We start from the raw sequence: 14,084 nt of genomic DNA on the forward strand, positions 1-14,084 counted from the left end.
GTTTTTCAGACCCATAGCCATTCTATCCACTCTTGCCTGGATACTTTCCAGTTTATAAACACCGAACTCACGCTGTAGCATCAGAACCAAGACTTACTCCAGATGAGATATTTAAAAAAAAAAATCCACATCAGTTAATTACAGTTTGATCTCTCTCCTTTCCTCTCACTAGCAGAACTCTAGAACTTGAATAGTTGGTGGGGTAGAAATGACTAATTGCCTCCAAATATCCTTTTCCCTTTCTTTTTCTTAACAGAACCTATTTTTTTTAAGCTGGCCATATTGTAACCCAAGTAAATTTTTGCATTTCTAATCATCCACTGAAGCTGTGTCACATGAAACTAATTTCTAACCAAAGAGATGTAAGCAGAAAGTAGTGAGAAACTTCCTGGAAGCCTCCCTAAGAGTGAGAGCATGGATCCTTCTTCTAGACCTCACTTCTGGAACTCAGATGTGATGCCTGGAACTGTAGTAGTCATAGTGGACCATGAGGACGAGGCCCTCGCACTGGAGTAATTAGATAGAAGGAGCCTGGGTCGCTGACAAAGCGCTAGACTTATATTTTACAAGAAATAAACTTCTCTCTTGTTTAATAATTAATTTCTGTCTTGTTAAGTATTTGAGGGTTCTCTTAAATATGCATTCAGACTTAATCCTAAATTTATCACACTAAAGTCATTATAATAGGTTATATATTTACCCCCAAGGGACCTCTCAACTAGATCATTCTGAGAACAGGAAACTTCAGCTCTCATCATTAATGCTTGTATTTTTTTAATTTCTTTTTTTTTTTTTTTAACACTTAAAGCTTTGCTGAACACTCAGGGATAACATGAAGAGATTATAGCAAGGAATGGTTGCTCTAACAAATTACTACATACTTGGTAGCCAAAACAATGGAAATTTATTGTCTCACAGTTCAGGAGGCCAGAAGTCTGAAATCAGTATGACTGGGCTGAAATTAAGGAATCAGCAGGATCTTGCTCCCTCCGGAGGCTCTGGGGAAAATCTGCTCTCTTTGTCTCCTTCAACTTCTGGTGGCTGCCAGCCTTCCTTGGTTATGGTCACATCACTCAAATCTCTGCCCCTGTGGGCATATCACCTTCTCCTCTTAATCTGCGTCAAACCTCCCTCTGCCTTTCTCTTACAAGGAGATATATATATATATATACATATATATATATGATTGCATTTAGAGCTGTGGGGACAGAGCCAAAAATGCAGTTTCCAGGCTCTCAGCCTCACGTGGAAAGGTGCTGGCTCAGGTAGTAAATGGCCATCAGCTGTGGCTAGTTGGCTGTCAGCTGTAACCAGTGAGCCATTGGCCACTAATATAACTGCCGTGGTTACGCTAGCAGAAAATGGGGGCTAGCAAGAAGATGGTGGCTGAGCTAGCAAGCGTGGATTGCAATTAGCACGGCGGATTGCAGTTAGCAAGTGAGGTTGGTTGGTTGGCAGAAAGCGGACGGCAGTTTGCAGATCGTGTGGCTCCTGCTTCCTGTGTCTCCAACCCAGCCGCCAGTGAGAGTATAGTGGTATGACTCCCCTACCTATGGCTCCGTGGGTGTTCCTTTTTGGCCTCACCATATCCTGCGTTCTTATGTGTGGATCAGGACTAGGGACCCCACCTGAAACCCTGCATGACAAGGGCTTACCAAGATAATGAGGATAATCTCTTCATCTCAAGATACTTAATCACATATGCACAATCCTTTTTTGCCCTATCAAGTAACATTCACAAATTCCAGGGATTAGGACTGGAATCTTTTGGGAGCCATTATTTTAGCCTTCCACACTTGGGTATTAAACATGGCTCCTCTCAGAGCTTAAGACCTAAGACCACAGTGATGTCTTACAATGGTGTGCTCTGCCTAGCTGCTGGCCTGCTGCCACGCTGCAGGGACAAGCCTACTATCGTGTACGGTGTCCTGGAGTATGTCTCCCATAGCAGGGTTCTCAACTCCTCCAGGCCCAAAAAGAGAAACCTGTTTCCCATACTTGCTTCTGCCTTCATATCCTACTGCTAAGTCAAAGCCTCCCTGTCCCACTGTCATGTCCTGTACCAGGATTGGCCTCTTCCTTGGATGATTGACAGTCGGATTGCCCAAAGGGATGGAGTCCAGTACTAAGGCTCTGAAAGTAAACCAGTCATTTCAGAACACAGTGCTGAAAGGGTCCCCTATTCATTTATTCAAAGAAACGTAAGGCAGTACACTGACAAATCTAGACTGGAAGTGGAATATTTGAGCTATAATTCTATTATTTGACAGGTACTTAACTTCTTGATTTCTTCATCCGTAAAATGCAGATAGAAAGGATAATAATACCTTGTTTGAAGGGGCAGCCAGTTAGCTCTGTTGGTTAGAGCGCAGTGCTCTTAACGGTAAGGTTGCCAGTTCCATCCCCACATGGGCTCCTGTGAGCTGCGCCCTTCACAACTAGATTGAAACAACTATTTGACTTGGAGTTGATGGGTCCTGGAAAAACACACTTAAATAAAAGTTAAATAAAGACAGTGTGCTTGAAGCATATAGCACTATGCCTGACTCCCAGGTGAAGCTCAAAAAATGGAGGCTATGCCTTATTCATTCAGTTTTCCCTCCAATAGTTGACTGAACATCCTACTAATGTTGGAGATACAGTCATGACCCAGACAGCCTTGCCCTGCAGGAGCTCACACTCCAGGTTCTGATGCCCACACAAGTCACCTACAATGGCATGAGTGCTCCATTGCAGGTTTGAACAAAGCAGTGGGGAGGAACCCATTTGCTCTTGAAGCTCTTGGCTTGTCACTCTCTTAAAACAGGGCCATACAGAAAATTTTACTGAGAAGAGTGCATTTGTGTACAGGGCCCCACAATGCCAGATGGCCCAGAGTTGTTGGAAGCTCCACTGCTAAAAGTGGATGCTGATTGCGAGACACTCCCAACCATCGCAGGATGGACCCCAGGCCACTGCACATTGCATTGACCCCCAGTTTAGAATTTTTGGTTAAATGCTAAAAATTGGAGGTAAATTAATTAAGATATAACTTAAACAACACCAGCCTTCCCTCATCAACAGTTTCTAAGACAGGACAGGCAGCATTAATTGTTGCAATTAATTAGGCATTAAACTGATAATGGGTACAGCTGCTAACAATTAACAGCTAATTATGTCAAGCACTTTAACCATTTCACAAAAGAAATGGAAATTGGAGGGAAGGGAGAGGGACATGAAAAGAGAGAAAGCAGTTACCTTGTAAACAAATGAGATGCAGTTAGCTCCAAATGCAGCTGGATCCTGCTGTAGAAGTGACAGAAAAAGTTGATACCAGCCCTGTCCCTAACTTAGCTGAACTACCTGGAAGCCATGTGTGGGACAGAGCCAGGAATACAGTTTCCAGTCTCTGGCCCTCACGTGGAAAGGTGCTCACTTGGGTTGTAAATGGCCATCAACTGTGATTGGATGGCCATCAGCTGTGGCTAGTTGGCCGTCAGCTGTAACCAGTGAGCCATTGGCCACTAATATAACTGCAGTGGCTACGCTAGCAGAAAATGGGGGCTAGCAAGAAGATGATAGCTGAGCTGACAAGCGTGGATTGAAGTTAGCAGAGTGGATTGCAGCTAGTAAGTGAGACTGGTTGGCAGAGAGAAGTGGATGGCAGTTTGCTGATAATGTGGCTCCTGCTTCCTGTGTCTCCAACCCAGCCGCCAGGGAAAATATAGTGGTATGACTCCCCTATCTATGGCTCCGTGGATATTCCTTTTTGGCCTTACCATGTCCTATGTTCTTATGTGGGGAGTGGGACCAGAGACCCCACATGACAATCTGCATGACACCATGTGATTCTGAATTTGAACAGAGGAGACCTGAATCAAATTGAACTGAATAGTGAGCAGAACCAACACACACCAAAATGCAGTCTCAGTATTTGCTATAATATTAACAACCCATGTAATCCTCACAGTACTTTATGGTAGTTACTATTATTAGTTCCATTTTATGGCTTAGGAAACTGAGGCACAAAGAGGTTAAGTGACTTGCTCAAGGTCAAACATTTATAAGTGTTGGAGCCAGGATTCATACCAAGACACACTCATTGACTCTAGGGGACACCCCAAAATAAATGGACCTCACTAATTTGCTGAACTCTTAATCAAACCCAGATAGCAATATTTTATTGAACCATGTGCTCCACCAATTAATTTTAAAAGAAAAACCAGCTTCTAGGCAGTTCATAATGGAACTGAGCATTTTCTGAAGTAATCAAGCTAACAGAAATTCATAAATTCAAGTCATTTCTAATCCAAACCAGTATTTTATTTTGTTCCTAAATATAAGGATCTCATCTCTTCTCCATGGGAACCTGTAGAGACACAGTCCCAGAGAGCAGTTTCCAGGCTCTCCATCTCATGGGGAAAGGTGCTGGCTTGGTTATCAGAAGGCCATCAGCTGTAACCAGTTAGCCATTAGCCACTAATATAACTGCCGTGGCCACGCTAGAGGGTTGGTTGGCAGAGAAGAGGATGGCGGATTGCAGCTAGCAAGGTTGGTTGGTTGGTTGGCAGGCAAAGAAGCGGACAGCAGATTGCGGATCTCGTGGCTCCTGCTTCCTGTGTGACTCGCCCAGCAGTCAATGAGACTGGGGTGCAGGAAGACCCCTTGTTGGGGTACTGGCGGATGTTTGCTCCCTGTGTCTCCAACCCAGCCACCAGCGAGAATATAGTGGTATGACTCCCCTATCTACGGCTCCACTGGTGTTCCTTTTTGGCCTAGCCACATCCTGCATTCTTGTGTGGGGAGTGGGACACAGGGCTTTTGTTTCCAACAGTTTTTAGCTTTATCATCTTACGGGTGAAGGGGAAGGGAATAGAAGAATCAGGGCCAAACTAGCCACCCATAGACATACACACATTTGTGCCTACACACACGTAGGCACACACACCTTACTTAGGTGATACACTGAAGAGAGTGTTGCAGCAAAAAGGATTAAAACTGCTTGTCCTTACTTAAAGCCAAGAGAGATAAAGTGCTTTACCTGGTGTCCCAGTGGGATGGCAGATAAAGTCAGGACTGAAAACTTATGTCCCATGCTCTATATCACTATATCTTAAATTCAATTATGCATAAGGATCACATGGAGAACTCACTGAAACACAGATTCCTGGGCCTCTCCCCAGGAGATTCTGATTCAGTAGGTGTCGTGCAGGAGACCCTGCTTGCTCTGCCATTTGTCTTGCAGGGCGGCCTGCGGGGTCTTTGGTCCCCTCCCTGCATAAGAACACAGGATATGACTAGGCCAAAAAGGAATATGCACAGAGCCATAGGTAGGGGAGTCATACCACTATAGTCTCACTGGCAGCACTATAGTCTCACTGGAGGTTGGAGCCACATGACCTGCAACCTGCTGTCTACTTCTCTGCCTGCCAACTGACCAATTGACCAACCAATGCAGCTGCAGCAATTATATCAGTGGCTAATTGGCTAACTGGTTATAGCTGATGGTCCTTTAGCCACAGCTGACAGCCATCAACTACCCGAGCCAGCACCTTTCATGTGAGGCCGAGAGTCTGGAAACTGCTCTCTGGGACTCTGTCCCCACACTCCACCCCTACAGGGTCTTGCCTCACAATCTACATGACAAGCATCTTCCGCGAGGGTCCCTGTGTCTTATTAGCCTACAGGCACCTACGGATGGAAAGAAACCATCGTCTTAGGAACCAACAACGGCAAATCCCTTCCATTTGGGAGGATACATGCTAGCTTTTTGTCCTGGGAAAGGAGGGTCGCTGCCACTGGCACCTTTCCTGGTTTGTGGTACCAGACCTTTATGGCATTGCTTGGGGTCCCTTGCGTAGTTTCAGCATGTAACAGAACAGGAGACCCCACAATAGGCCATAGTGAGAGCACATAGGTTCCTTGCTAAATCATCCTGGTATCGGGACTTCCGTATACTACAGTCACTTGCGGTGGCCACTCAGCCACCACCCCTGGCATCACTCGCAAATCATGAGTCAAACCGGCCCCCCATGAGGCTATCAGGCCCAACCACCAACAGTGGGGGCTTTTGACCTGCCAGGACAAAGTCCATTGCTGCTGTTCCCCTGCTTTCAAGCATGTGGGTGCTGGCAGCAAAATGTTCCCATTTCTGCCATAGCCTGGCTTTAACAGAGTCTCCCTGGTGGTAACTTGTAATTGAATGGGAGCGGCCGTTCGATGTAGCAGAGCTTCTTCTGGTGCGGGCCCTCCCTTCCGTGGTCTCTCATTCAGGACTCTCAAGACATCCCATAGACGAGAGGCCCAGTCACACACCGTGGGAGGGTGTTTTGACACCCGGAGACCTTGCTTCAAAAGGCCATTGTAGCGTTCAATCATGCCAGCTGCTTGTGGGTTATACGGGGTATGAAACAACCATTGTACGTCCATCCTGGCAGCCCAGCGCTGCACTTCTTGCCACGTATAATGGGTACCCCTGTCACTTTCAATGACTTGGGGGCGCCCATAGAGGGCGCACAGCCGTGTAAAAGTGACCACTGTATGCCGCTGATCCGCAGCCGGACAGGGCCAAGCAAACATCTCCCGCTCCCCACACAAGAACGCAGGATATGGTAAGGTCAAAAAGGAACACCCATGGAGTCATAAGTAGGGGAATCATACCACTATAGTCTCACTGGTGGCGCTATAGTCTCACTGAAGGCTGGAGTCACATGACCTGCAACCTGCTGTCTGCTTTTCTGCCAACCAACCAACTCAACTAGACTGACTCTCTCGACTGCCCAGCACAGCCACGGCAGTTATATCAGGGTCTAATTGGCTCACTGGCTACAGCTGATGGGCAATTAGCCACAGCTGATGGCCATCTACTACCCAGGTCAGCACCTTTCCACATTAGGCTGAGAGCCTGGAAACTGCTCTTTGGGACTCTGTCCCCACAGTAGGTTTGGGCAGGACCCACAAAATTACATTTGTGCTATGCTCCCAGATGCCAATGCTTCTTGTCCACAGGCTGCACTTTGAAAACCACTACTCTACACTACCTCATCTCTGGTCACTTGTCCTTGTCCCAAGCCATCAGACCTCATCAAGTCCCACTAGCTGACCCCAGTCTGGCCCAGCAGGCACAAATGTTTGCGTTGGCCCCATTGATTTGGAAGTTCAAGTTGTGGTCCTTGGTCATCCTTTGCTAGGACAGTTTTTAAACAGAATCTAGGAAAATGTGTGATTCTGCTTCTAGAAATTTACTCCGAGGAAATATTTGGACTAAGCGTTCAAAGATGAATGTACAAGGACATTCATTGCAGCTTTATTTATAATAGCAAAATGTTAAAAACTTATATGAATAAAAACAGGAGTTTGGTTAAATGAACCATAGGGAATACATTCACAAATATTCCCTATAGGAAAAAGGGCCAAATAGACCTCCTGTTTCCACTCCCCTGCCCCGCCTCCTGTCCGTCCATCCTGAGAGTGGGAGCAGTTAGTTCCCTGTTTGCTAGGAGTAAAAAAGAAACTTTGCCACATTGGAGCAGTATTGGAAGGCCTTCTGAGTCCACAGGTGCCACTGCCTTTGTTGATCCTACCCTCTCTCTTTCATCAGGACTCCCCAGGTGGCTCAGACCTGTCTTCTGTCCCCTGAGGCAAGTCCTTCAGGCCCACGACTGATCCTCAGGTCCTCCTCTGCGATCATCCCATCATCTTTCTAGAACTGGAATTTGGGGCTACCAGAGCCCTGAGACTAAAACCAGAGCTGTGGGGGGCACCTCAGGGCCAGCAGCAGTCTGCCCAGAACAGAGTATGGGCAGGAGGCTGGAGGCTGGCACGGTATATCATCACTGCAGGGAGAGCCTTCGTGCTGGTTGGTTTCAGGCTGCACTTCGGGGCTATGGAGGATGAGCTGGCTGAGCAGAGGTAAAACCACCAGGCTTTTGCACTCCCAGATGCCCTTCATTTAGAATTTGCACCTGAGATAATCAACTGATCGACCCTCTCCCTCAAAGGGGCTCAGGGCTCTAGTCTTTGTACGGCAAAGAGAAGTATCTGACATTAGACATTGGGGACTGCAGGTTGATCTATGCTAGGCTTATTTAAAAAGATCACAGGGATACCTTTATGCACTATTGGTAGAAGTAGAAATCATTCCCTTCCCTCCGAAAGGAAACATGATGAAGTGTGTTAGAGACCTTTAAATGTGTGATTCTGCTTCTAGAAATTTACTCCGAGGAAATATTTGGACTAAGCGTTCAAAGATGAATGTACAAGGACATTCATTGCAGCTTTATTTATAATAGCAAAATGTTAAAAACTTATATGAATAAAAACAGGAGTTTGGTTAAATGAACCATAGGGAATACATTCACAAATATTATGCAACTAATAAAAATGATGTTGCAGAATTCTTATAGACATGAGAAAATGTTCATAATAATACCAATTTACAAAATGCAGTCTGTAAAACAGCACGTATAGAATATTTTTGTAAAACTGTGTGTGTGTGTGTGTGTGTGTGTGTGTGTGTGTGTGTGTGTTATCTCTGGAGGGGGAAAAAAAACAAAACACTAAAGGCATACACCAAAAAGATTAATAGTGGTTATCTTTATATGACTATACCAAAATTTTCTGTTTTTTCCTTTATGCTCTACCATACTTGTCAGACTCCACTGAGCATACAATGGCGTCTGAAAAAATTCATAGAATAAATGAAATAATTACTAGTGATAAAATTTCAGGTATCTCGAATGGACCATGATAAATATCTTGGGGTGGAACCTTCTTGTTTCTGAAATCTATGTGTATTCTCATAAAATAAACTTAGAGGAATAATTATCAATAAAAAGATGATTTTTTAAAAAAATCTGCATGTCCATGTACAGACAGGCCAATGTGCTAGTAAAATAAAACACATCTTCAGTTCGTAATATGCATATTCATTGGTCCCTACACCCTTTCCATCCCCCACTCAGGCAACAAAGATTTTTTTCTCCGTAATGTCTCCTAGCAGCCAAACACAGACACTGCTAATGAATATTAATTGACCTAACATCTTGTGGTGATGAAACTGCACATTTCCCTGTCTCGTTTGGTTGCTAGGGAACCATGTGAGACAGCCATGGGGATCTGGGACCCAGACCTGTTCAGTGCAGGACAGGGTTAAACCACAAATCAGAAATACTCTGCAGGATTCATTGTGTATGCCAGCAACTATGTGTATGTATGGTCCTGTCAAATGAACAGAAAAAAAATAAACATCAATAGGCAGCTTGGCAGTGGACAGGCAAGCCAATAGAGATGGGGAGACTCAAATAATGCAACCCCTTACCCAGGGATATCTTGCAGCCATCTTTTCTTCTGTGTTCCTTCCTCACCATTCTTCAAGGTCTAGAGTGGAACCATGCAGTTGGTGCTGGAGGCAATACCTGGGAAGGGGAAGGAGTGTGATGGTTGCATGTAATACCCTGAAATTGTAGGCATCCTATCCCATCATCCCCATACTCAGGTACGAATAATCTGGTGAGTGAGCCTGGCCCGCCTGCAGTCTTCCTTCTGCACCTGATGCTGGCTCTTCTTCTTTCCTCCTCCCTAACCTTTTTCATCCCATTCAACTAGGGGAGAACTCTTATTAGTACTGGTCCCTGGTCTGGCCACCTAGTCCCTTTGTAGCAATCTTCATTGCTAGGTTTCTGGAAGACCACACTCATGGAGGCTCCCTCACTTCCTAACCCTCCTACTTCTCTTGCTTCCTCTGGTCTTCTCCCTGTAAGCCCTTACTTTGCACCAATTTTCCTAATCATTGCCCCTTTCCTTTTGACTAGACACCCTCCCTACAAAATAACACAGTCCTTGTCCTTCGGTGCCTTCCTGTGATGTGCTCCTGTGTGTGACAGGCATAGCCAAGGCTTCTCTATTCTGTTTGGTAGGCTCCCTAAGGAAAGGATTGGGCTCTGGTCTCCGCATCAGCAGATTTGGCTTGGAAATGGGAGGGTGAATTCTGATCCCTTGAAAGTGAAAGGGAGTGAGTCTGGGGACGGAGGACACTCTTATTTGGTCTTTATCTTCTTTCTCCTCAAGTACCTGAAATCAAATATAACCATGAAGATTAATTTCCTTCCAAAGACTGCTATGCAGTCCATATAAATACATATTTATTTAAAATATGTCCATATAAGAAATTCATGTTCTTTCTTTTTATTTCCATCCATTAGTTCATTTAACAAATATTAATAGAGCACTTACTCTATGCCCAGAATATTTGTTGGGCCCTGGGCGGATTCAATGGTGAATTTATACTGACACAGTCCCTGGTGTTATGAAGCTTAAAATATCATGGGGAATCTAAAAGCCAATCAAATAACCTCCCATATAAATATAAAATCACAACTATGGCAATGTTATAAATGGAGGCATATGGAGCTTTGGGGGAAAGGGCTGCTTACCTAATCTTGGGGACCAGGGAAGTTCCTGAGAACATTGACTCTATGTCTCAAGAAACACTAAACTTACATTCACCACCCTTCCTGATGTTACCACCATGAAATGTTGCATGTTTCTTCTTCCTGGGTGTAGACGAAGTTAGGTGGGACAGGAAACGGCCCTAAGTTCTTATAAATGGAAGAGAAAATGGAACTTTTTCTTTTCATTTTCTTTCTTTCACTCCCCTGTCTTCTGAATTTGAAAATGTTGAGCTCTCACAAAGACTCCAAAGGAAGCTTCATGTCATTAAACACATAGACCACTTTCCATAGAATGGATCCTGGTGACTGTAGGCTTCTTTTTTGGTTATGGGTGTATGGGAGCAGAGGGGAAGGGTACAACATTAGAAGTCAAATGACTCCAATCAGGAAAGGGGAAAATTAGGGAGACATCCTGAGGGAAGGAGGGCAGATCCCAGGGAACATGGGGAGAGACACAGAGATGGAGAAACAGACAAGAGGCCAGATGCTGATGGCAGACAAGGAAGACCAGGGAGAGACCTCCAAGGGGAATTTGGGGGACAGAACATGCGCTGCCCTCTCCAGTGTCTTAAGGTCTTAAGTATACTTTACATTTCCTGAACACCTTGTGAAGTCAATCTGTGAGGAAGAGTTGAGTCTACTTTAACATTGGTTTGGGAAAACAAAAGCTGCCCCCAGCCACAGCTGGATTACCTCAGAATAGGAAGGGATCCAAAGAGGTCATCCAACCCTTCAACTAGTAATTCGCTCACTTATTTCTCCAGATAGATGTCTGGCTTCTGTTTGAACACAAAGTGACCGGGAGATCACCCCTTCCCTAAGGCAGCAGTTCTAATGCTGAGGAAGTTTTTCCTCATATTGGGAGGAAATCTGCCTATAAATCTATCCCCTGGGGCACAGTCTTCACTGGAAAGTTATGTAGACTAGATCGGCTCCTTGTCACATGAGAGCCCACTAGATCCATGAAGACTCAGTCTTCTTCATACCACTGTCCTAATTTATTCATTCCCTCTTCAAATGCTTACTGTGAGCTTGCTCCGTGACATGTAGTGACAACTGTACAGAAAGCCAGCCTTGCTCTCAGCAGCCCAGGGTTTCCTGTGGGAGGCAGAGAGTACATGGACAATTTCAATACAGAGAGATTAGAAACTGAGAGAAAGGCTCATCCTTCTAGGGCATTTTAAGAATCCACTAAAATGAAGTTAGCCATATTTTTATAAAGAGTTTTTTTTGTGTGTGTTTTTTTTTAATGCACAAGGTTCTAGCTGTAGCCTTTCCGTCTCAGGCCGTGATCTAGAGGGGACCACTTAGTAATGCTAACAAGAAGGACTGGCAGGTTGGAACTTAGGGTGGTGAATAGATTCTTCCTCCTAGATCCAGCCACCGCCACACAGCTAGTAAGAGGCAATTCCTTGTATCGAAAAGAAACATGGCTATTCCCTTAGGAGATTAACTCTCCAAAGAGGAGCTGGGAAGGAGTGAGTGAAAACAGCTCCCTTCCACTCTGGCCAAGTCAGCAAGGACAATAGCATCTCCCCAGCCTGTGTAACCTGAATTCCCTGGCCTCTTAGAGCCTCTGATTCTTACAACAGAAGCACCCTCTAGGCTCCATGAAGCAGAACCTAACAGCTGGGATATTTCCGTGCTGGAGACTCTGAGCTTTGAATTGGTTCTCTCTCAGGTCTATCTCAGGAATTTGGTCACAAGCATCTTGGGTGGCCAAGATGCTGAGCTGGGCATCAGCAAAACGAGAAATGCCTGAAAGCTGAACTTGTTTATACATAGGTTTACTAAACTCTTACAAAGTGATTCAAGTCTCCCTTTTGGGGTCTAGGACACCAAAACACTCAAACACTTCTGTTAATTTCATTATTTGTTTTGGCATTTAGAATCAGAGAGTTCTGGGATCAAAAGTGGTTTTGAGATAGCATATAGTCTGTCCTGTACCTCTGTATCAAGCCATCTTAAACAAGGGAGTATCTGTCCTCTGCTAGTATAAAAACAAACATGGGAATGTAAAATGAGGTAGCCACTTCAGAAAACAGTTTGGCAGTTCCTCACAATGATAAACAGAGAGTTTTGACCTATCAATTACACTCCTCGATATCCACCCAAGAGAAATAAAAACACATGCCTACACAAAAACTTGGACATGAGTGTTCATAGCATTGCTCATAGAGCAACAACCCAAATATCCATCATCTGATGAATGTATACACAAAAGTGGTATATCTATGCAATCAATGAAATATTATACATCAATAAAAGGAATAAAAGGAAAGAATGGATAAAGCTGATTAAAACTTGGAAACATATGTTAAGCAAAAGAAGTCAGTCAGAAAAAAGCACATATTGTATAATTTCATTTATGTGGAATGTCCAGAATGGCAAATCTAGAAAGAAGGAAAGAAAGAAAGAAAGAAAGAAAGAAAGAAAGAAAGAAAGAAAAGAAGAGAAGAGAAGAGAAGAGAAGAGAAGAGAAGAGAAGAGAAGAGAAGAGAAGAGAAGAGAAGAGAAGAGAAGAGAAGAGAAGAGATTTTTGGTTGCCTCCGGCTGGGGGCAAGGGAGATGGGTGTGGGGTGTGGAGTACGTGCCAATGGGGACAAGTGCTCTTTTGGGGATGATAAAAATGTTCTAAAATTGGATCATGGTAATGGTTGTACAACTCCGAAGGTTAAACCATTGAATTGTATACTTTGAACAAGTTGACTTTATGGTATGTGAATTATACATCAAGAAAACTGTAGAAAAAGAGGGAGGAGAAAAAGGAGGAAGGGGAATAGGCCAGTTTTAGAGCCATGAAGGATAGTTTTCTGGAGCCAGGAATATATACTCTAGTTCCCAGGTGGTTCACAGCCCAGAATGAGTGTGTGTGTGTGTGTGTGTGTGTGTGTGTGTGTGTGTACTTTCTAGGATCAATCAGGAACACTCCTAGTATAATAGACTTTATTCTGGTGGACACCAATGAGCCATGTCTCCCTGTAATCACACACCCTCTGTGTGTAGTTTTCTTTGGGCTTGCCCTCTTGGAATGCTTTCACACGTGGGTCCCTAAGCCACTATGAGAAGAGGTCCAGCAACACACTGAAGAGACCACATGGAAAGAAAAAGAAAGAAAGAGATAGAATGTACCAGCCAACCCCCAACCATCCCAGCTGAGGCAGAAGCCATGGAGTGAAGAAGCCATCTTGGATATTCCAACCCCAGCAGCCACTTGTGGAACCAAAGAACCGCCCCACTGAACCCAGCTCCAAGTGCAGAATCATGAAGACTAAGACATCATTCTTATTTAAGCCATTACGTTTTGATGTGGTTTGTTATGCCATAAGCACAAACACCCTAAAAGACCTGACAGTCTCTACCCTTGTAAGTCACTGATTTGATTATGGACTTTACTCTGGTGTCCTTGAATTCTGAGATAAATCTAAGAAGCAACATGATTTTAATATGTCTATAATGTGCCACTTATCACTGTTGGTTAGTACAATTTAATGCAATATTTATCTGATTGGCATATAAGTTACTTCACATCACTGAAAATTGGCTACACAGGGATTCCGTGCTTGGCAATGAGAAATTGATTATGGTTATTACACTAATGGCTGGAAAAATGAATTTCATCAGGAAAGTTGTTTTGAAGCTGCAGTGATGGGC

The sequence above is a fragment of the Rhinolophus sinicus genome, linkage group LG06 (assembly GCF_036562045.2).
Source record: "Rhinolophus sinicus isolate RSC01 linkage group LG06, ASM3656204v1, whole genome shotgun sequence".
Classification (NCBI taxonomy): Eukaryota; Metazoa; Chordata; class Mammalia; order Chiroptera; family Rhinolophidae; genus Rhinolophus; species Rhinolophus sinicus.